A 12228-nucleotide genomic window follows, 5' to 3' on the forward strand; every position below is an offset into this window, starting at 1 on the left:
GTATACTTGTTTGTATAACGTAAAATCACGCTTAAAACAATATTTTATTTTCCACCTGAATACCTCTGAATACACAACAACACCACCAAATAGTGTTGCCAACTCTAAAGAATGATAAATTGATATTTTGTTTCCATACTTAAGTGTTATATAGGCACCAATAGGTGCTGATGCTAATGGAAAGGGTTATGCTAGTTTAGGTATGGGGCTTTGGGTTTGTGTTTTTTCCCTTGACCAGAGCTTTGGGTTTGTGTTTTGGTGAACCCAAAACAAAGTTGTGTTTAAATTTGAATAAATGCAAAAAAGGTTCGAGTTTGAGCTAACACAGGAAAACATTTTTAACGGACTTTAAATAGACTGAAAAATATGTTGTCGGAAGAATTATCTCACACTTAGAGGCTCAAATTTAGATTAATGATATTTAATATGATTTCAGATACTAGGTGAATTGTCACTAAACAAAAACAAACATATATAGATCATCAAACGTTTGGTTTGATTGGAAAATTGTTGCATCAATTTAATTAGAGGTTTCACGTTCAGATTCTACGAATACAACTGCATCAAATACTTGGTGGGAACCCTTTGTGATCCTAGTCGGTTTGATCTGGGTTAGCTTGGGCTCGATCCATATATAAAATCCTTCAATTTAAGCGGGGCAGGCCTAGCGTAAGACTTTATCTAGCTGCCCAAAATACATATGTAAATTAACAGAGCAAGACAATCGAATTAGAATAAAAAATAATCAAAATTTTTGTCATCATTCTATCAAAACAAAATTTGTCATCATGATTAATCAATCAAAGAGATTCTCGATACAAGCTCATTTTGGATGCACGAGACATTATTCTTCACATGACAAGAAAATAATAAATTCTAATGAAAATTTATTGCAGAATATCGACTTAATTAAAGAGAAATTATTGCCAAAAAATTTCACAGAAATCTTCTCAGATAATATATTTACACACACACACACACACACACACACTCAATAGACATTATTTAAAGATATTTATCCCAATCTGTACTGATGCCTTTGCTTAGTGGTCCACGAAATTGAAAGACTCTTTTTGATATTCTCTGATCTGAGCTAGCATTCTCTCCTTTCATCACGGATCCTTCTTACTCTGCATTGCAACCCTTTAACTTAACAAAGTTATATATTTACATTATAAAATGATATGATTGATCTTTAGATTAAGCCACATGAGATCACCATAATAAAGTAGTGGTGTGCGTTCTTCAATATCTCTGTAGAATCTTTTTTTTTTTTTTTGCGTTTTTGTCTTCGGGATTCTTAATTTATGTTCTTTATTAAATCAAACAAGCACCCTTAAAGTACGCCTATTGACTAAATATTTTCATGTCTGATTTTACAACGTTGTTACTTTTCTTGCACATTTCTTCTTACAACATTTTCTTTCTACGTTTTCCACAACGATAAACACTTTTGTTCTCATTTAGAGGTTATGTCATCTACTCGAGTAACTTATCACTCTTTCAGTTCTAAATATAAGACCTATTTTATAGTGTAAATTATATTATAAAATAGGTCTTATATTTAGCACCGGTGTGGTATTATTTTTTTTTCTTGAACACTGTTGGGAGAGTTTAACACTTACATTAATTATGATCGATCATGTAACTAACAAGTTGTTGGTTAAGATGGCTAAACAGTCTTACCCATAAGAAGAAGAACATAAGTTTCAATCTATTGTCTTATGATGGAGAAAAATGCTTTTTTGTGCAATGATGTGATTATGTAACTTGAAAACTTGAGGGTACACGTACACACACGCACATAAAGTTCAACTATGTGGAAGATGGAATATATTAATCAGCATATCTGGGAATTGGATCTTGATGCTTAAGGATTGGCGAAAGCTTTCTATTAGTTAATTCTAAACTAAACGAACATCATATTCCTGATTGTGAATCAGTGTTTCCTTTTACTTAGTGGAACTACACTGCTAAATAGGGCAAAAGTATAAGGAAAAAGTTTATTAATTCTCTTAAAACAACAACTTATCGAAAATGAATACAACTTTTATTAAACTAACTTTGGAAAGCATCCGTATAGAATCTGCTTGGATTGAAAAAGGAATATCCAATTGTCTCACTATATAAAAAACACTGAATATGTCCAATTCTTTTATTTTTTTTCCGTCATGAACTTATTTAGTGCTTGATGTATATGCCACGAGCTTTGGGGGCAGGAGAGGGTCCTCTATGTGCTTCATTAATGTTTATAGAATATTATTTAACTGTTGAGTAGGGGGCCGGAGTCGGCTTTTTAAGATGAGAGATTTTTCATAAAACTAATTTGCATGTATTATTTATTTTTATTCTGAGAATAAAGCTTATAAATACACACACATTAATGTGGTTTTTTAAGATCGCCTGAAAAAATTTAGTTAGCCACCTTGTCAAGAAAAACAAGAGAACAGCTCTAATGAAATTGATCACATTCAGCTCTTTGACCCTAACCAAGCTAGTTAGTACGGTCAAAAAATGGCGATCGGTGCCTAAAATAGTTTGGAATCCCATCGGATTCTGTCATTTCGAGAACCGATCAAAAGCCAATACTAACAACAGAAAAACTGAAGAACTGATTGAGTTATATGTTCAATATCTGTTATATATGCTTCTTATTTTTCGAATAAAAAGAAATTATTTTGAAGACATTTCTCCTTCATAATATAAGTTTCATATACATTCTAGTTGTACGCAAGCATTAGTAATTATGTACTTTTCTTGGCCTAAAAGCAAGTCAATTTTATTAATTTGAAAAAACAATTACACATACTAATCATTTAAAAAACAAAACAAAAGCAATTCTAGAATACAACCTAAACAAACCAGAAACAAAAAACGCAAATATTCCTGATTTTAAATATAAGATCCACTTTGTAGTGTATGTATCGGAGGAATACATACAATATTGTATATGTCTCCTACACTAAATTTCCCAACACATTCCTTCACTATCAGTATCACAAATCCTGTGGCTTTGGACTTTGGCTCTAACTTGCCTATGATGTCACTGGGAAATATCAATAAAAGGAGACGGCAAAGAAATTACCCAATTTCTTGGACACAGCAATTTGTTAGTGTCTCTAGAAACTCCCCTCTCATTCATTTCTACACCCTACTCTTCCTCCAACCGATTTACTACAATGAATCATCAATATGATTATTGCTTGTTATATAGGGCCCTGACTATTGGCCCCTTCCTGGGTTCTGTGATGATCAGTCTGATTTTAAAAGCTTACAGTATGATATTTTTCATCAATTAACAGAATCTATAGTTCTCTTCATCCATTTAATGGGGATGCCCCATTAATAAATTCTTTCATTAATCATAGCACGCTGGAATTGTTCTAGATATACTCTCCCGGTCCTAGATATAAGACCCTTATATAGTGTATATAAGGGTCCTAGATATAAGACCCTTATATAGTGTATATAAGGGTCCTATATATATTTAAGACCGGAGGAACATATATATATAACAAAAATTAAGTCTTACCAAATTTTACGTTCAAATCATTCAGTTATTTTTAGAATAATTTGCTGTACTGACTTATCCGCACGTTCGGGCTATGTTTTATATACATATACATATATATATATATATATATATATATATGTCAAACGGGGAAAACTAGTTCATTTAAAAGGTGCCAAACCACTTCTCTTCATCTAATTAAAGAATCGATATGTTAGTGATGATTCAAAACAGCATTTTTCACACACTTGAACGCTCAAGCGTCATCCATTCTTTTCTCTCAGAGAGTAGCATTAGCAGCCATGTACTGGAAACCTGAAGCACAGAAACAGAACCCAAGTTATCATTAAAACAGTACACTGAAACAAAAGGTCACTTAACTCTTAGCTCGCAACCTGACCGATCTAAGAGACTATATACTAGATATATTATATGACACTGAAGAATGAGCAACGACAAATAGGGCAGGAGTGGCTGATGAAATTGCATCTCGTTGTAGTTGCAGAATAGATGATCATTCACAATAAAAAAGCATCTGCAGGTGCATCCACACACACACACACACACACGCACGCACATATCTATACGATCAGAGACTGAATAAGTTTGAGATATTTAGCATGCTGCTGCATATACATAAAGGATGTTTAGTTAAGCAACAGAGAGAAATAAGAAAAACTCAAAGACGCCACAATGAATAATCAATATCTCCTTAAAAAATAGAATTAATAAGAGGAATAATATAATGAAGAAGGGATATGTGGGGCTCCCTTCACTCCAATACCAAAAAGGATCAGGGCAACCCTATCTCCCACCTCATGCTAACCCCTTGAACTTCCACATCTAGATTTAGTTCATTGGAAGCCAATTGGTATGCATGAAATTGCAGCTAAGGTCTGCCCATCCCCTCCTTTCAGACTTGGAGTGCAGGGAGCCCCTTCTTCCCCATTTTATATACTCTCTCTCTCTCTCTCTCTCTCTTTTCGTGATGCCGTTACTTGAAGCTTGAGTTGATATTTATAGGCCCAGGCACGGGGTCTCTGGAGAGATATATCAAGTGCACGCAGCCTGAATTTGAAGGATCGAATAAGGTTATATATAATTAGCTTATCTCGTTAAAGCTAGTATACATCCTGATGCCCAGGGATTGGTGAAAGCATATATTGTACTACCTCCACTCCTTAATGTGTTTGATCCTAAATATAAGACCGTAATCGCTTTGTTTCTCATATTGATCCATTTTTTTAAAGTAATCATTGTAATAGTAGTACATGTACATTAAAAGTTTCATATCAAATAGTAGTTCTAGCTAATATACATAATTAGCAAGGATATTATAGAGAAGATAGCACCTATTTATTACAAATAACTAATTTAACAAACTTTCTTAATTCACTTAAATTAGTCAACTAGTTTTTGTATTAAGAACTGGATGGAGTATTAGTTTTACGCTTTGTGTGACATCATATGAATAACATTTCATTTTAATTAATTCTCGAAGTATATAAAACAATTGATCATAATCAAGGTAGGTGATGATGTGCTTACGCGTGGCCAAAGCATTATTTGATTTCAATGAACTTAATGGATCGGAATCAGTTCATTCGTCCAAGGGAAACATCTACAACAAACACGAATTGGATGAAAGTTACTTTCTTTAACGATTGGATGGCTTTTGATTTGAAAATGTTCGTATCAATAGGTAGGAATTTGTTCCGACCAGCATCACGTAGAAGGAATATCCTTTTGCCTCTCACTATATACAAGTACTGAATATTCTTTCAAAGAATTAGTTAGAAGTAGAGAAAAATTTTGTCGGGATTACTTTGAATTCTGTACAGGCACAAGAGTATTGTTTAAAATTAATACATTCACAAATATTTTTTTAATGGGTTAAGTACCCTGAACTAATTTTGAAGGAGCATTCATTACCCCAAAATATTTAATGGAGCAATTTTATCCTCGTCTACTAAAAATGGAACAATTCACACCTTAAACTAACGTGTCTCTAACCTCCGCTATGTCTCAAGCTATTGCTACTGTTCATGATCTCCATCAGACCTTTCTTTACTATCTAATCCCTCTTTCATCATCTTCCCCAGACCATCTCTTTCACTCAACGCATCAATGTCTTCCCAGTACTTCACAATTGCTTGCATTCTCTTACATATTGCTTTGCGATCAATTGGGACGCTAATATATTAGATCCATGGTAATTACTGTCTTGTTTTACTCATGGTTTTAGAATCTCCCCAAGAAGTGCATCAACCAAATCAAATAGGAATTTCTGGTTGCAATGGAATCCTAGTTGATTGTTTCTTTCTGTGACAGGGTCCAAAGCTTAAGAAATCAATTAAACTGGAGGCGACGTTGTGAATTTAACCAGAGGAGGAGCTTGGACGGAGGCTGCGGACAATGGGAGATGACACCATCTGCTGCTTTGTTCTTCTATCTTCATTTGCATAGCGGTCGTCGGCTTGGAGGAGAGTAGAGCTCAGCACCGTCGCTGGAGCTGGACAAAAACGCCATTGGGAGCAGGGGTAGGAAGACCCCAGGACGCCATCGTTGCTGCTGCCTGCTAGTCCTTCTCGTGGTTGTCTGATGAAGACGAACAACGTAAGAGATAACGGAGGTTAGGGATCCGTTAGTTGAGGGTGGGAATTGTAAGGGCAAAATTGCACCACTAAGGATTGCTTCTTCAAAAATAACTGGAGGTGGTGATTGCACCTTGGCCTGTTTTTAATTGCCAGAATCCTAGAAAGTTTCACTCATCAATTAATGATGTGTGCTTGCGTGGGAGAACATTTTGCACTATATTCTCGGAGTGCGTAGGCCCCTCTCATTCATTAATTAGTTACCAATTTTTTTTGGTGAATAATGAGTTACCATTTTAAATTAAAAGCAAATTCCCTTTTCATTTTTCTTATCTTTTTAAGTAAAAGTCACCAAAAAAGGACAAATATATTAATTTATAATTTATTAGCCATTATTCCATCCATCTCTTATTATGAGTAACAACTACTATCTCCTTGTTGTCTCCAAATATAAACAATATTTGAAAACTTTCTTAAATTTTTGTAGCAAACTTTCTATTTTGCTCCTTAGTTAATATATTTATTTTTTTTGTTTCCCAAAACATCATTTCATAGATAATAAATATTTAGAAAATTAAATTTTAATATAATCTCTCCATTTTATAATTCTCTTTATTATAATAATTTTCTTATTCTTTTTTTAATACTCTCTCTTTCATTAATAAGAGTATTTTGGAGGCAAAAAACTTTCAATTTTTATACATTTACTGTCTTTAACTAATTTTAACTAATCTTTTGATTTTCGTGATTTAGTCTAAAGTTGCTTATAAAAAGGGAATGAGAGAGTATGAAATAACTTTTGTAGAAAGCTGATCTGACTAATGGAGCTTGTGAATATATATTATGTTGTGATGATTTAATTAAAATATTTGGCTTTTGTTGAACTGAATGTTTTATTATTTTGTAAGACAATTTTATGGCCATGTAATTCTACTTCCTAGTATAATCATAAGGAGCTTATAGTGTTCCGCTTTCGAAATGTATTTTCCTACGAATAGTTCCCAAAACTAATGCCAAGAGAAGTTGCATGTTGTGCGTGGTTTTCCTTCTAATCACCATCTCTCCAAACGTCCTACTTTTTTTTGCTACAATTTTAATTATCAACAGTATTATTTGTATCATCCTCGATCCCATTGATTACAAAATAAAATGATTATTTTTGAATTTCAGTGCAGCCGAGAGTCCAAGCTTATTAATAAATATAGATCGCGCTCAGAGTGGCTTATTTATAATACATTTTCCTTTGCATCAGGTAGAAAGAAAGTAGAATATTCATAAAAAAATTTATAAAGAACTCTAACAGCCATCATCATCAACGTTGCCTTGTGAATATTGTTCAAATAGCTATCCCTCAATCCTTCCATACAAATTCTGCCTTTCATCTGAAATTGATTCAGAATTGTACACTTGGGTTGATGATGGTGATCAAGACGCCCACGCTCTCCTTATTAGAATGACATTTATTAACATGATCCAATTCCTCACTATGCCTAAAAGGAAAAAGCAACAACCAGAAGAAAACTTTTAACATATACTATAATTGACATACTACTATACTAATGAAACATGTATATAAGAAAGATATACATCGAGAGAGAAGAAAGTAATGATATCAAATTTTTGAAAAGAAAAGCATACCTGAGAAGAGGGCTCACGGGTATATGGAAGCCGCAAAAAACTCATGATTTCTCATTGGAATATACATAATTTCATATTTAAACAATGACTGAAACCATATTAACTTAATTACAGAGGCATTTATATATGCATGTTTACTTGGTAAAAAGAAAGAGCCTATTTGCCGAGCTCCCTTCACTCCAATACCGAAAAGGATGAAGGCAACCCTATCTCCCACTTCATGCAAACCCTTGACCTTCGCTTTCCCCTTCCGCGAAAAGCCATAGGTATCCATGAACTAGCAGCTAAGGTCTGCCCATATCGCCTCCTTTCGGACCTGGAGTGGAAGGAAGCTTCACAACTAGGCCTCCTTGTACCTGTAAACCCAGAACCCTAGAATTGAGAATATTGGCTATGGCTTCTGAGTTCTGATAAAACTGAATTTGCTGACAGGGTTTATATAGGCTCGGACATGTAAGCGGAAGCTGTGATCTGAGCCATTCAATATAATATTGAATGACGAAATCTCAAATTATTATGGTGTTGATTCCAATATTAAATGCGGTGTCCTAGAGTAGGATTTCGTTCTTTAATTTCTCTTCTTTTTGGACCCAAAAGAAGCCTCCTTTCGATTGCCCAATTGTGCGTCGGTTTAGTGTATGATCATAAGCATATGCAGTCGTTTATTCCCCCTACAAAATGATATGCATTGGCTGCTCTTGAGAGTATCATTAACAGCCACGTGTACTGGCAACCTGAAACACAGAAACAGAAAACCCAAGTCTATAAAACAGTGTTCGTAAGCAAAAGGTCACTTAACTCGTAGCAACCTGACTGATCCAAGTTAAGAGATTATATCCTATATGATTGAAGAGCGAGCAAGGACAAATAAATTAAAGAAGGAGTGGCTGATGAAATTGCGTCTCGTTTGCAGTTGCAGTGTCGATGATTATTCACAATAAAATAGCATCTACAGTTGCATCCACACACATATCCGTATTAGTGACTGAAAAAGTTTGAGTTGATTCGCATACCGCTACATATATAGAGGATGACTTGTTTTAAGCAGCAGAGAGAAATAAGAAAAATTGAAAGACGCCACAATGAATAATCAATACATATGCTAGAAAAATATAATTATAAGAGAAATAATATAATAAAGAAGGGGTATGTGGAGCTCCCTTCACTCCAATACCAAAAAGGATCAGGGCAACCCTATCTCCCACCTCATGCAAACCGCTTGAACTTCCACATCTAGATTTAGTTCATTGGAAGCCAAAGGGTATGCATGAAATTGCAGCTAAGGTCTGCCCATCCCCTCCTTTCAGACTTGGAGTGCAGGGAGCCCCTCCTTCCCCCTTTTAATATACCCCCACCTCTCTGATGCCATTGCTTGAAGCTTGGGTTGATATTTATAGGTCCAGGCATGGGGTCTCCAGAGAGATGTACCAAGTGCACGCAGCCTGAATTTGAAGGATCGAATAAAGTTATATATAATTAGCTTATCTCGTTAAGCTAGCATATATCCTAATGCCTAGGGATTGGTGGAAGCATACAGGTTCTGATTGGTATGAAGTATTGAAAATGAGATGTACGAATTGCCATTAGAATTAGGAAAACCCATTAAAAGAATGTTTGGTATGAGTAATTACTTCTACTTAAGATTGGGCAAACTCATATAGGTGGAATTGAGGAATACCATATGGGTGGTGGTATTTCCCAATCCCACCTATATGGATTGTCTAATCTAAATAGCGCAACTTCTTATACTAAATATTCTTTTAATAATTTTTCTCAATCCCAATTTCAATCTCTACCTCTCATTTTCAATACTTCATATTAAACAATTGTATTAGTTTCTTGTATGACATTATACGAATATCTTTTCATTTTATTTAATTCTCCAAATATATAAAACAATTGATCATAATCAAGGTCGCTCTGTTTGTATTTTTTCTGTATGTGCAGGTGATGTGCTTACGCGTGGCCAAATAAAGCATTTGATTTGAACGAACTTAATGGAATCTGTTCATTGGTCTGAGGGAGACATTCACAACGAACTTAAACTCATCAGATCTTGATCGTTTAAATCTTATTTCGATGGTCTAAATGTGATTTCTTTTTTATTTTTATTTGTTTAAAAAATTATTTTAATATGTGTAAAATCTAAAATAGAGATAATTTTTTAATTAACTATCATTTTTTTCAAAAACATTAATTTTTCCTATTTAAAATAGTTAATGAAATATTTTAAATATAGAACGTTCAATTCACATATAGACTGTTCGACATGATGAGTTTAGAGTGCTCATCAAAATGAAGAGCACTGAAACTGATTTCTATTTACAACAAACAGGAATGAAAGTTACTTTCTTTAACTATTGGATGGCTTTTGATTGGAAAATGGGCTATCAAATAAGCACAGATAGGAATTTGTTCCGGACCGGATCACATAAAAGGAATATCCTTTGCCCTCTCACTATATACAAGCACTGAATATTCTTTCACAGAAATAGTTAGAAATAGAGTGAAGTTTGACGGAATTGCTTTGAATTCTGTACAGGCACAAGAGTACTGTTTACATTTAATTAACACATTCATACAGATTTTTTTCAAATAGGTTAATTAAAAAATGAATTTTATGCATAAATAATCAACTTGTTGTCAGGAAGCACACTGATAGATAGAAACAGAAGTGAATAAGTTGAGAGCAGGGGATTGCTATTACAAAAACGTAAAAGATGAAAGACGAAGGTGATGGATACTGCGATATATGCATGATAGAGAGAGGAAAATGCATAAACCCGTCAAATGAACCATCCGGGTTTTAGTGTCTCCTATAATAATCCCTGCATTTAATTTTCTTTTAATTTGTTGTTTATTTCTGTTCAATTAACACTATAACTATTATATATGCATAGATGTGCGATGGAATGTGAATATAGAGAGTTATCCAGCTTTATGTGAACCAGCTTTTTGGAGTACAAGGGCTATGGATACTCTTCTGCAAACAAAAAATTTAGTTAATAGTTCACCACTTGTTACACCAAATTTGCTACAGGTGAATATTTCTCCGCCTTTTATATATAGGAGGGGGTTGTAGAATAATGATTCTGGCGTCCATATTGATAAAATTGTTGGCCTTTAATTTCTAGACACTGCTCTAAGGTGACAGCCTAATTACCCATAATGTGATTATGAACTTCTCTGAGATAAATTTGCACCCTAGATAGATTTCTTTTTTAATTGCCAGAATCCTAGAAAGTTTCACTTGTCAATTAATAATGATGTGTATGTGTGAGTGTGAGAACATATTGTGCTATATCATTTTTCCCCCTCACAAATGCACTATATCATTTAGTCCCAACTTGAATATATCCCTTTGCATTTTCATGAGATTGTAGAAAGAGACTATATTCTCTGATTAGGCCCTTATCATTCATTAGTTAGTTACCATATTTTAAATTAAAAGCAAATTCCCTTTTCTTTTTTTCTTCTTTTGACAAAGAGCACAAACATATTAATCTGCGTTTTGTTATTATCCACTATATCAAATAACTTCTGTAGAAAGCCGATTTGGCTAATTTAGCCTGTGAATGTATATTGCGATGATTTAAAATATGTAGCTTATATCGAGCTGCATGTTTTATTATTTTGTAAGTAGCTTTTATTGAGCTGCATGTTTTATTATTTTGTAAGATAACTTAAAGGGCATGCAAATTTTTTTAAATAAAAACATTGAGAAGATGATGCATGTTTAATGTTGCACGGCAGCATATAGGCTAATTTTTAGTGAGTATTTTACTTTTAATTAAAAGTCCAAAGGTTCTTTGATCGTGGGAGGTGGGGACAGTTGTCACTAATATAATGGTTTGGCCCTCCCTTGGCGAGATAGGAATAACTGTGTGTATTAAGAAAGATCATAGATCAAATTACTATTTTAAATGCATAGGGTTAATTAACTAATAGGATGTCATGGTCTTTAGAATCACAACTGCTTCCACCTTGACCAGACATTAGTGGTCGAGGGTAATTTCAATCTTTTTTTTCTCCTGACATTATTCATATATTATAAATTTTCGGTCCTCAAAACATATATATGCACAAATTTATATTATATGTGTATTTAATCTCCACCTCCCCTATAATGGAAAAATCACTTGTCTAACATCTAGTGTAATTCCAGCACAAATCCTCTTTAATTTCGCAACGTTTCCTTTTTTAGCTTTTGTTTATTACATTTTTTACAGTCTTAATTATTTGTATCATCCTCGATCCCATTAATTACAAAATAAAATGATTAATTCGGGATTACGTAAATATAAATAGACCATGCTCAGAGTGGCTTATATATAAATAATACTATTTTCTTTGCATCAGGGTAGAGAGAAAGTATAATCATAAAAAAAATTTTTTATAAAAGCAGCTCTAAGGCCATCAACGCTGCCTTGTCATAAATATAATGTGATACAATTGTAATACAAAGGACAATTTCGAATAGGCATC

Source organism: Neltuma alba, unplaced genomic scaffold (genome assembly GCF_004799145.2).
Source record: "Neltuma alba isolate B1F8T4 unplaced genomic scaffold, ASM479914v2 tig00012508_pilon, whole genome shotgun sequence".
Taxonomy (NCBI): domain Eukaryota; kingdom Viridiplantae; phylum Streptophyta; class Magnoliopsida; order Fabales; family Fabaceae; genus Neltuma; species Neltuma alba.